We start from the raw sequence: 11,108 nt of genomic DNA, 5'->3' as shown, positions 1-11,108 counted from the left end.
CATTGCTGGTGAACTGCCAAAATAAATATTCCATTTTAATATGTCTATTTAATTTTTAAAATGTCTGTGATAGTTCTTTATTACCTAAACAAGACATAAACTCCTAAGCAGGTCGTCAAAGCTATGTAATGTCAATTTCCCAACATTCACTTCGAATCCCAGTCCCTAAAAATGTAGCCATACGTCTCATCCATATCAGCCAATGTGAAGGGTTGTGGGGTTTTTTGCCTTTTCCCACTTTATTGCTTTGTCTTTATGTTCCTTCCACTCACACTGTCTCAAACATTCTTCCCCTATCAACGACTTCATTGATAGAATCAAATCTATTTGTTCAAAGGTTAGGTCAAAGGATACTTTTCACATGAAGTAGTTTTTCCAAACAGATATCTTCTTTGTCCTGAACTCCTATAGCAGTTTTTCTTCTGTGTTAGCTGAATTTGCAATTCGGAGTCAAAATCCCTGGAAATAATCAACTTAAACAAAGGTTGACAAAGGTTGTTTCAAAGGTTGACAATGCATGACCAGCTGGCTCCTTTACTTGGGGCTATGGCAAGGCAGAACACTCTAGCAGGAAACAAAAATAAAGCAGGGCTGCTCACCTTATGGAACCTAGAAAGCAGAGAGAGGCAGAGACAGAGATAGAGACAGAGACAGAGATAGAGAGGGAGAGGAAGGGGCACCTAATATTCTCTTCAAAAGCACTTCCCAAATGGCCCCATCTTCCTAGTTTCTACCACCTCCCAGTAGTACCACATGCTAGTGTGCAAGGCCCCAGTATGTGAATTGGAGGAGACATTTATTATCCAAACCATAACACTACCCATAATGTCACTTAAGCACTCTCTGTTGCACTTTATTGCCAGTGTAAATTTCTTTCCTCTGATATGCAATCAGCAAGGCCCTTTATTTCTTCAACATATGTCTCTTGTGACAAAAACTATGTCTAACAAATACTGAGGAAATTAAAGAAAAGTCATGATTTTTAAGTTTGCCTAAGGAATTTCTAGCAAGTTAAATGTATGACTTTAAAAACATAGTCATCTTTTATCAACAAAACAGCCCTTTTCATACTAACCAATCTTTTGCATCATTACCATTGTTAGAGATAGTTTTTTAGATCTGTAGATACTCTGGCACAAAGCCCACTGCTTTCTTTTATTAAACCTGCTGTGATATTGTAACCTAAGGTGAAAGTAGCAAAGTAAAACTGAAGACTGCATTTTGGCTTGTCAACATCCCTCCTTTATATCCCTTTTATCTCCAGGAAAATTCTTGTCCAACTTTCCCAACCCTTTGACATCGTTTAAATGCTTTCATGTTAGTATTGCTTGTCATGAAGTCACCTTGAACAATGAGCCCTCCCAAGAGGAGAGCAGGTTCTAATTAAGCTAACAGATAGCAGGGTAGAAACATTGTCAACTGAGATCAAACTAACTCAATGTTTTCAAGAATGAAAGTTTCCCAACTGTTTTTCCTGAAATAGTGACTTGCAAGGAAGCTCAGCTTGCAGGAGAGACAATTTGGCTCCATCAGAAAAGTATAAGGTGAAGGGTGAAACAAAGGAGATGATGCGCTACCCAGAAAAGTATAAGCCAAAGGATCTTGGCAAAAACATGAGCTTTGTCTTCCAGAGTCTGGTTGGAAAGTAAGACTCTTTTTCTCACCAGTTCAGGAAACTTTTCCCTGCTTAATAAATATTTTAATGCCTCATATAGTGCTTAGTATAAAATAATCAATAGAGCAAATATAATTTCAGCTTGGTGGATCTTACAGTCTAGCAGGACATAGATTTTTTAAAATACAACGTATAAATTTGATCTTACAAGTTATGACAGGGGCCATAGGGGAAAATACAAGGCACCAAGAAAGTCATGTTGTAAGAACTGTAATCTATAAGACTTCCTGTCAAAGGCAATGTTTTGCTTTGCTTGAGAGCTGCATCTTATCCAAGAGCTAGTCATACAAAGAGAGTTGGGGAATAATTAACCAGAGAATGTAAAGGCATATCCCTCATCCACAAAATGGGTACTTTTAGAGTTGACATAATGAAGTCATTGGCACTGGACTGGTACTTGGTAAAATGCTTAGTAATCCATTACTCAAGTTATTGCTATGGATGTTTGACCTCATTTACATTGTAGCCAGCCTATAAAAAAGTTTAGCATCATTGAACCTTTTGACTTGCTTCCTGCAAAATAACATCAGCATTTATGTCTTTACAAAAGTCAGGATGCAGGAAAAGAAAAATTTCACAACGAACTCAGTTTCCTTTTCCTCAGTTAGCTATATGGCAAAGCCTTTCTAACTGATGCAGATAATAAGGGGTTTTACATTTGTTCTGTGAACCAAAAATGAATAATGTAATTAAAATATAAGGAGGCAGAATGCCTCCTTATGTTTCTTATGTTGTTTCTAAGAGCTTCAACCACAACACTTGCATACAATTAATGTATTGATTAAAAAATGTCTTGAATTTTGTCATGAAGGAAAAGCAAATAAGATTTTACTTCGCAACATGACATTGTAAACATGTATTTCTTTACAAAGTTTGTCTTCCGTAGGTTTGGCTGCTCATTTAGACTGATTTCCTTTCTTCAGTTAGTCCAAATGAGAGTTTTCTGCATGGCTAGTCCTAAGTGGACTTATTTCCTTTAGAAAGTTTCATGATTTATACTATGCCACTTTCCAGAAAGTAGTGGATTTAGTTAAGGTAGGCTCTTTTATGCATAAATGGTTTTTGTGATATTTGTAATTTGATAAAGACTGAAAGGGTGTTCAGGATGTACTTTTTCCTTCCTTTATTATACTGCCAAATCTTCCTTTCTATAATCCTCAAGACTAATTCTCACTTATCTGATTCCATATGCCCAGAGCTCCATAAGGGCTCCATATGATTCTCTACATACATACTTAACAAAAAATATGTCTTTGTTCCCTGCCTCATGGGAAGAGATGAATTATTAGAAAAGCTGTGCAAATTTTAAAAGACACCAAATACCTTGGACGTTCCATGAGACAGGCGCTCCCAAATTTGGCCTGAAATGATCAGTGTCTTTTCTAAATCTTTAATGACTGTAATTTGAGTTCTAGGTTCAACCACTCATCCCAATATGGTAAATAAAAAGATAAGTCCTGGTGAAAGTGAAAAAAAGGAAGCTTATTTCATAACACAGGCCCACTACAGGAATAGGTAAAATCAGTACTTCAGCCCATTTTGGGGGAACAAATGTTACCTTTGGGTTTAAATTCTCAGATAGGGCAGAGGGGTAGAAATATGCATAAGTATTAAATAGTCCTGGTCACATGCGGCCCAGTGAAGCATCATCTCCTGATCACAAGACAGACATTGTTGTCTAGGAGCCAATTTCAAGTCTTGTCACAAAATGTTACAGGTCAGTCCTGTCTTTTCTGGATTCCAAAGTGGCTGTCAAGTAACTACAGAGAAAACAGCTCCAAGCAAAGACAAAATGGAGGTAGGAATACAATGCGTCTAAAAGCTTGCTTTTAGTTATACATTGGACAATTGCAGGCCTAAGTGAGGAAGCAGTGCTTTTCAGCAAAAGCAGTTTCTAATTGCCTGTTACATGATCACCTAAATGTCCCAAAGGAAAAAATGGCTAAGCATTGTCTTTAGAGCTTGTCCTTTTCAAATATCAAAGATCATCATTAGGACAGGGCAAGGGTAATAGGAAAGGGATAACTTTTTAAAGAAAGATAGTGTTGTGAATATCATGTAGCTCTCAGTTGAGCCTGTACTGATAATTTTATTTAATTCACCATTAATAAGATAATTGGGAAGAGGTTATAAGTGAAAAGAGAATTCAAGGAGTAGTAGGTCAAAAGTACTGGGGGGGGGGGGGACATGTAGGATGAAGATTTAGACAAAATTTTCCCTAATTCTATAGTAGAGAGAGAAATCAGTAAAGTTTCTACTGAGTCAAGTCCACTCACATGTCTGAAACAATAATCCATCAGTAATCTACAGAATAGCTTGATATCCAAGAGCCTAAAATGAGAATCAGATGATCTGGAAGGAATGGTTCTAATAATGCTAAGTTTTCTACTGAAACACATTTTTCTCTGCCTCTACTTCGCACTGTCAGTCTTAACCTTGTATATTCACAAACATGTATTAAAATATTTTAAATGTATTTTTATTGTCAAGGTGATATACAAAGGGTTTACAGTTATATATGTAAGATAGTGAGTACATTTCTTGTGAAACTTGTTACCTCCTCTTTCATTTTAAAAGTCTGTTTTCTTTTATTTTTTATTTTCTTGTCAGTCCTGAGAGTTGAACTCAAGATCTAGGCTCTGTACTAAAGTTCTCTGTGCTCAAGACTAGCATTCTACCACTTGACCCACAGTACCACTTGGGGCTTTTTCTATTTATGTGGTACTGAGGAATCAAACCCAAGACTTCATGCATGTTAGGCAAGCACTCTACTACTAAGCCACATTCCTAGCCTGTATTGAAATATTTCTGTATCCCAAAGGGCTAATCTCTGGGGAATAAGGAATTGATCGTACATATAGTTTCTATCCTCAAGAAGCACAAGAAAAGGTTTGCATGCAAACAAAGGAGGGCGAAAAGTGCCAGAGGAGTTGTAATAAATGCTCATACAGAGCAACATGGGAAAAGAAATGTTTAATAATCAAAAGTAAGTGCTTTTATGGCTACCATTTTTCTGAATGCCTTTTATAAAATTCTTTCCTTTAGATCTCTTAACTCTGTATACAGGGACTAATTTCTGACCCTATTTTTTTCAGAGGAGAAAACTCAGGCACAAAGGATTTAAAGAAGTATATCCCAAACCCTACAAATCCTAAGAAGTAGGGCCAGAATCTAGAACCTAGGAAAAAATGTGATTCTATAGCCCATACTCCTATCTCTGTGCTATAACCTTTTAAGATGACTTACAAATAATGTTTCTACTTTAAGTTATGGGGTCATAAGGATATCATCCATTTGCTTTTTAAAAAGTAAAAAGAAACAAATCAGAAAGAAAGATAAACTTTGTTATAGACATGCTAGGTTGAGGTAAAAACATTCTGAAGAAAAATGGATACCTAGGGCTGGGAATGTGGCATAGTGGTAGAGTGCTCGCCTCAGAAAAATGAATACCAAAAACTGGAGCTCTGAACAGTAATGAAGATTCATAAACCTTGCATGTCAAGGATGTAGCTGAAATCATGAAAAGGGTTAACATTATCCCTTTGGGGCAGAAATGTCAGAACAGAAAAGACTATTAGGGAGTGTGGAACTATGGCTTAGCGGTTGAGTGCTTGCCTAGCATGCATGAAGCCCTGGGTTTGATTCCTCAGCACCACATATACAGAAAAAGCCAGAGGTGGTACTGTGGCTCAAGTGGTAGAGTGCTAGCCTTGAGCAAAAACAAGCCAGGGACAGTGCTCAGGCCCTGAGTCCAAGGCCCAGGATTGGCAAAAATAATAGGAAGAAGAAGAAGGAGGAGGAGAAGGAGAAGGAGAAGAAGAAGGAGAAGGAGAAGGAAAATATTAGGGATCACCAATAATAAAAATGAATCAAGAAAAGGAACCCATAGGGGAGATGAAAGGGGAGGAGCAAGAGGAGTGGGGCAGATGTATGGAGAGAGGAAAGATGGGTGAATATAGTCATAATATTCCATACACATACATGTAAATGGAACCAGGTTACTTGAGGGGATGGGATGAGTGGAGTTGGGAGAATGAAGGAGAATGATAGAAGAGGTGACATTGCTAAGACATTGAACTCATATGAACTGATATGTTGATCAAAAAATTTTTAAAGGACAGAAGACCCACAAAGGGACCAGGAAAAAATAAAATACTTGGGATCAGAGAAAGAGCAAGTTACAAATCCTATAGAACATGGCTCTTTTCCCAGATGATAGAACTGGTCAATTTCAAACTACAGGTAGCAAAAGTACTGCTGAGGCCCAAGTCCTAATTTCTATTGCTAAAGCAGTTTCAGTGTTGTGGAAGTATGGTAGGAAACATGTTTAAATGTCAGTGGGAATCTAAACAAGCAATTAGCACTCCAGATTCTCCCACCCCTATCTAGAAGGAATGGAACTGAACACTAACACCACTGGAAGTTGGACTGAAGGTAGAGTTCTTAAGAGGATTTTCTGAAAATTTGTATCAAAAACACTCAGATTCCATGATGGCCTCCTACTCTGACTGATAGGTTTCACCTCTTTATGCAGGACTGAAAATATAGTCTTCTGTGGAAAAATAGAAGTTGTTACACTGAAAAAAACTAGCACAGTTAGGAATCACATAAGACTCTGAATTCCGGGGTATTTAAAACCACTTTCCCCAAAATTGGTAATGAAGCTTCAGTCTACTAAGCAGGAGACTAGAAGAGTCTTCAGGAAGGACTCTAGCCAGCTGAGGGAAGGAATGAAAACTACGAACATCAGAATTCCCTTCAGAAAGAACTCAAACAGCCCACATCTCTATTTTTAGCCCACAGCATGGAAAGCAGAACCCCCAGTGTTGGGGACAGCTGCGCCTTTAAGAGGGGACAGCTGGCTTTAGCCCATCGCCCCTCCTTCTGCCTTCAACGGGAAGAGAAGCACCCCCCCGCCCCCCCCCCCCCCCCCCCAGCGAGCAAGTGTGTAATAGTGGGGACCCCAGAAACCCAGTCCTTGGGAGGCTGTGGTCTCCGCCCATAGAGGAAGTTCAGTGACATCATCTGAGGAATAGTCTTTTTAGCCAACCATTAAGATCCAGTAGCCCCTCTCCTGTGCCCGCCTTTGGGGACATAACTTGTTGGCTCCTCCCTTTATTAAACCAGACCGCCCCAGAGGCTTTCTCCAGGACACCCACGCATCTGTGTCTTCCTTGAAATGGGAAAGGGACAGGGGTCTCACGACCACACCCTAACTGAGGCTACTTGGGGTCCCCGCTCCTGCGATTAATCCCTACTGGCCAGGGGATGTGAGAGAGTGTGAAAGGATCACACACAGAAAAAGGCAGAGACGCCCAGGACCCCCTCCAGGTGGATGGGGGCGGGGGGGGGGGGCAGAGTGAAGCCCGGCACCCCAGAAGCCCATATTCTTGTGGAATTTTCCATTGGTGCTTTTGTTACAATCTGAGATGATAAATGGTCAAGGATCCTAAGACAACTAAGGAAAACCCTGAACATAAAAAGCAGAAAACAAAACAAGCAGCAAATAATGAATTATGAAGGGGGTGTGAATACCTAAAACAACAACAACAAAAAAAAAAACCAATGTGTCAGAGACAAATTTTATTGCCCTTGAAATATGAGAGAACACTAAAAGTAAATAAAGGGAATAAAGAATAAGGAAGAGTTCTTGGAAACTTAAAAAAATATAATTACAGAAATGAAACACTTGGAAAATGTGTTTGAAGATACTAGAGAATTCTCCCACAAAGTAGAGCAAAATTCAGAGATGTCCTGAATTCAAATGGTAACAGTATCAGAAATATCTAATCATTTTATCACCAGAGACCATTTTACCCCTTCCTTTTCAGTCTGAGTGCTTTTTATGTCTTCTGTTCACTCGTATAATTGATCTCTCTACTACTTAAACAGAACTGGTGAGAGTTGACATCCCTGCCTTCTACTAGAACTTTCCTTATCAACTATGGTGCTAGCTTTTCATAAATGGGATATGTTTAGATCCTTTTCTTCACTGTTGATAGTACATGATGATGCTAGACAAGCATGAAGCCAAAACATTCTCTCTCTCTCTCTTTATCACACACACACACACATACATTCACATGCACGCGCACATAGGGGCAGCTTTTAGGAGAAAGCAGTGACAGAATTATGTTCAGAAGCAAGCTTTGAATTCCACAGCTGGGGTTAAGAGTGAGCTCTCTGTTGCTCTTACCTACAAGAGATCCTTTGATATGACCGTTTTTAGGGATATTATTAATTTCTGCATGATATGCATGCATGAAATTATTTCATTTATGATATGATTCAGTTGCAATAAGAAACCGTACATTTTTTTTTTTTTGGCCAGTCCTGGGCCTTGGACTCAGGGCCTGAGCACTGTCCCTGGCTTCCTTTTTTGCTCAAGGCTAGCACTCTGCCACTTGAGCCACAGCGCCACTTCTGGCCGTTTTTCTGTATATGTGGTGCTGGGGAATCGAACCCAGGGCCTCATGTATACGAGGCAAGCACTCTTGCCACTAGGCCATATCCCCAGCCCTGAAACCGTACATTTTTAACATTATGTGAAGAAACACAAAAGAGTACATTCTGATTTCTATGTGGTTTATATGCAACGACCACTGGTAACATTGAAACCCAGCTCATTATTTTTTATGATCCAACAGACCAAAGATGTTCACTGCACATCAGCATAAAATCATGCAACAACTCTTCCTTCATATGGCCAATGTTGTACAGCTCAAGGTCTAACAAGACCATATGGATGTTACAACCAGATGGTCCCCAGCCTTTTAAAAGACAAAGTGGGCATTTCTCTGAATGAATTATTTTCTTTCCTGCTAGCACAGTATACCAAACATTAGATTTTTTGCCTTGTAATATTCAAAGGACAACCTTTCTTGTGATGAACCAGAAAATAATCATGTTTTCCCTAACAAAAATTTGTGTCACAAAAATCATCCTGACTTTGAGATGTTTACAAAGTAGAACAATTGTAAAAATTGCCCTTGTACACCCCCCACAAAGTTTCTTGAGTAATATTTAACAGCCAAGTAGTTTAAGGATGACTTCTGCTTTCCTCACATTAGTATTTGACAAACAAAAGGACCATTATTTTTTTTATTTCACTTAGAGCAGACAGAAGGACTGGTGTGGCACAGTGACATTTTAGGATAAAATGTGTTCTGAGGATTTTAAAAAGTAATGATTCAGACAGGTACTGGTGGCTCATGCTAATAAACCTAAACACTGAGGAGGCTGAGATCTGAGGATCATAGTTAAAAGCTACTCTGGGCAGATAGAGCCAAGAGATTAACCACCAATAAAGCCAGACATGGAGAAGTGGTTCAAGTGGTAGAATACCAACCTTGAGCAAAAAAGTCAAGTGAGAGCATGAGGCCCTTAGTATCCATGCAAACAGAAAAAAGTTCTTTTTGTTACAAAATACCTCATCTTTATAGCAGTTTTAGGTACAAAGACATCTCATCTATATTCCTCACATGCATTGCTTTCTCACATACTTTGCCCCCAATCAATATGCCCCCAAAGTTGTGTATTTGTTACAGCTTGATAAGTCTAAACAGGCAAACAGTCACTCAGCAACCATAGCTTTTTCTTGAGTTCACTCTCAGTGTTGCACTTTGGATGAGTCTGTACTTTGGCTGTATAGAACATGTATAGTCATGCAATGCAGAATATTTCACTGTCTTAAAAATCTTATTCATCCCTATTTATTTCTTTCTTCAAGTTACATAAGGTTATATTTTCCCACAAAGGAACCCAAACATACTAGGGACCCCAAAAATAGCATTGTGTACATTCCCCTTGCACCATCTTGAAAGAGCTCTGCACTTCAACACGCTATTTTTTCCTATAAAGAAAATTGTAGAACCTTAGTTGCATTTTGCTGGAAAAGAAAGAATGAACTTGTGCACAGATGCCAGCTGTACCCATAACAGTATTCAACATACGAAACTGTTCCACATTCAAAATTATGAAAAACATTCCAACTATGAGGCCATCACACCCAAGGGAAGCATGCAAATTTAAAAGTCTCATCACTTGTGTGACTTTCTGAGACTTGTACTTTCCTCCCATTTCATGCTACATCATGTGTTACTGTACCATCAAAGCCAAGAGTTTGTTTCATTTAAAATCACTCCAATGAACTCAGCGAGAACAGCTGTCCTGCAGGTCTCTCCCTTCACACTGGCACTTCTGAGCACTCTTTTTTTATTCTGTTTCCATTCCAAACCTGATCAACTATATTTGCAAAAAATTACAAATTTTCTCAGCCACCTGTCTCTAGTCTCTATGTGCGTAGATCACTATTATTTCCCCCAGGCATTTTTCCTTCCTTGTATTGGAAGAAAATTGCCATGAGAGAGAGAGAGAGAGAGAGAGAGAGAGAGAGAGAGAGAGAGAGAGAGAGAGAATATGAAAGAAAGGGAGGGATAGGAGAAAAAGGGAGGGAGGAATGAAAGGAAAAAGGAAGGGAAGAAAGAAGGAAGAAAGGGAAGAAGGAAAGAAAGAAGGAGAAAGGAAGAAAGGAGGGAGAGAGGGAAGAAGGGAAGGAGGAAGAAGGGAGGGAGAAGAAAGGGAAAAAGGAAGAAGGGAGTGAAGGAAGAAGGAGGGAGATAGGGAGGAAAGAAGGAAACGAGAGTAGGAAATACTTTATAAGGGCTTATCCTTTTGTTTCATTTTTGGCATGACTCATTGGTATAACAGTTGTCTTCTAATTGCCAAAAATAAATTGTACTTCCATAGAAGTAAAAGTAGAGGCCAGAACTATCCTTTTTCTCCCTCTGACTTCAGAATATTGTGGTGAATCTTACATGCTTTCTGTCATGACTTCATTTGGCCGATGTATACACACTTCTTAAGCTGGAAAGGGTAAGCCAATCACCCTCAACTCTGCTGCCATTGTATTAGTAATCTGACTTCATTTCACTATGCTTTAAACTGGTTACCATTCAGCAAGCTCTTCTTCAAGAAACACTGCTAAAATGAGAACAAACACATTTTGCTTTAATAAAGCAGTTGCATGTTCATCCATACATCGCACATAGAAATACTTTAATAAGGTAGAACTGACAAGAATGAATTCTGGAAATCAGTGAAAAGAACTACTGGCATTAAAAAGTACACACATTTGAGATGTATAGCACTTATCTTCTAATTCTTTTCAATTTCACACATCTGGTGTTCTTTCCTATAAATTTCCATATATTAAAAAAAACAACACCAAGGGCATATGTATTGCATAGCTCTCTGATTACAATACAGTTACTTTTGAGTTGCTAAAGGAAATTTTGCAAATTCATGACCCTTTGTTGGGACAATGTACTGAGAATAGACATTCACCCCCAGAAGGTATGGTTATAAAAAATTGACAGTGCAAAAATTCAGTTTCTATAACCATTATCACCAAAATTCCATTACAAATCACTGA

Source organism: Perognathus longimembris, chromosome 1 (assembly GCF_023159225.1).
Source record: "Perognathus longimembris pacificus isolate PPM17 chromosome 1, ASM2315922v1, whole genome shotgun sequence".
Classification (NCBI taxonomy): Eukaryota; Metazoa; Chordata; class Mammalia; order Rodentia; family Heteromyidae; genus Perognathus; species Perognathus longimembris.
Note: the sequence above shows the minus strand (reverse complement) of the source record.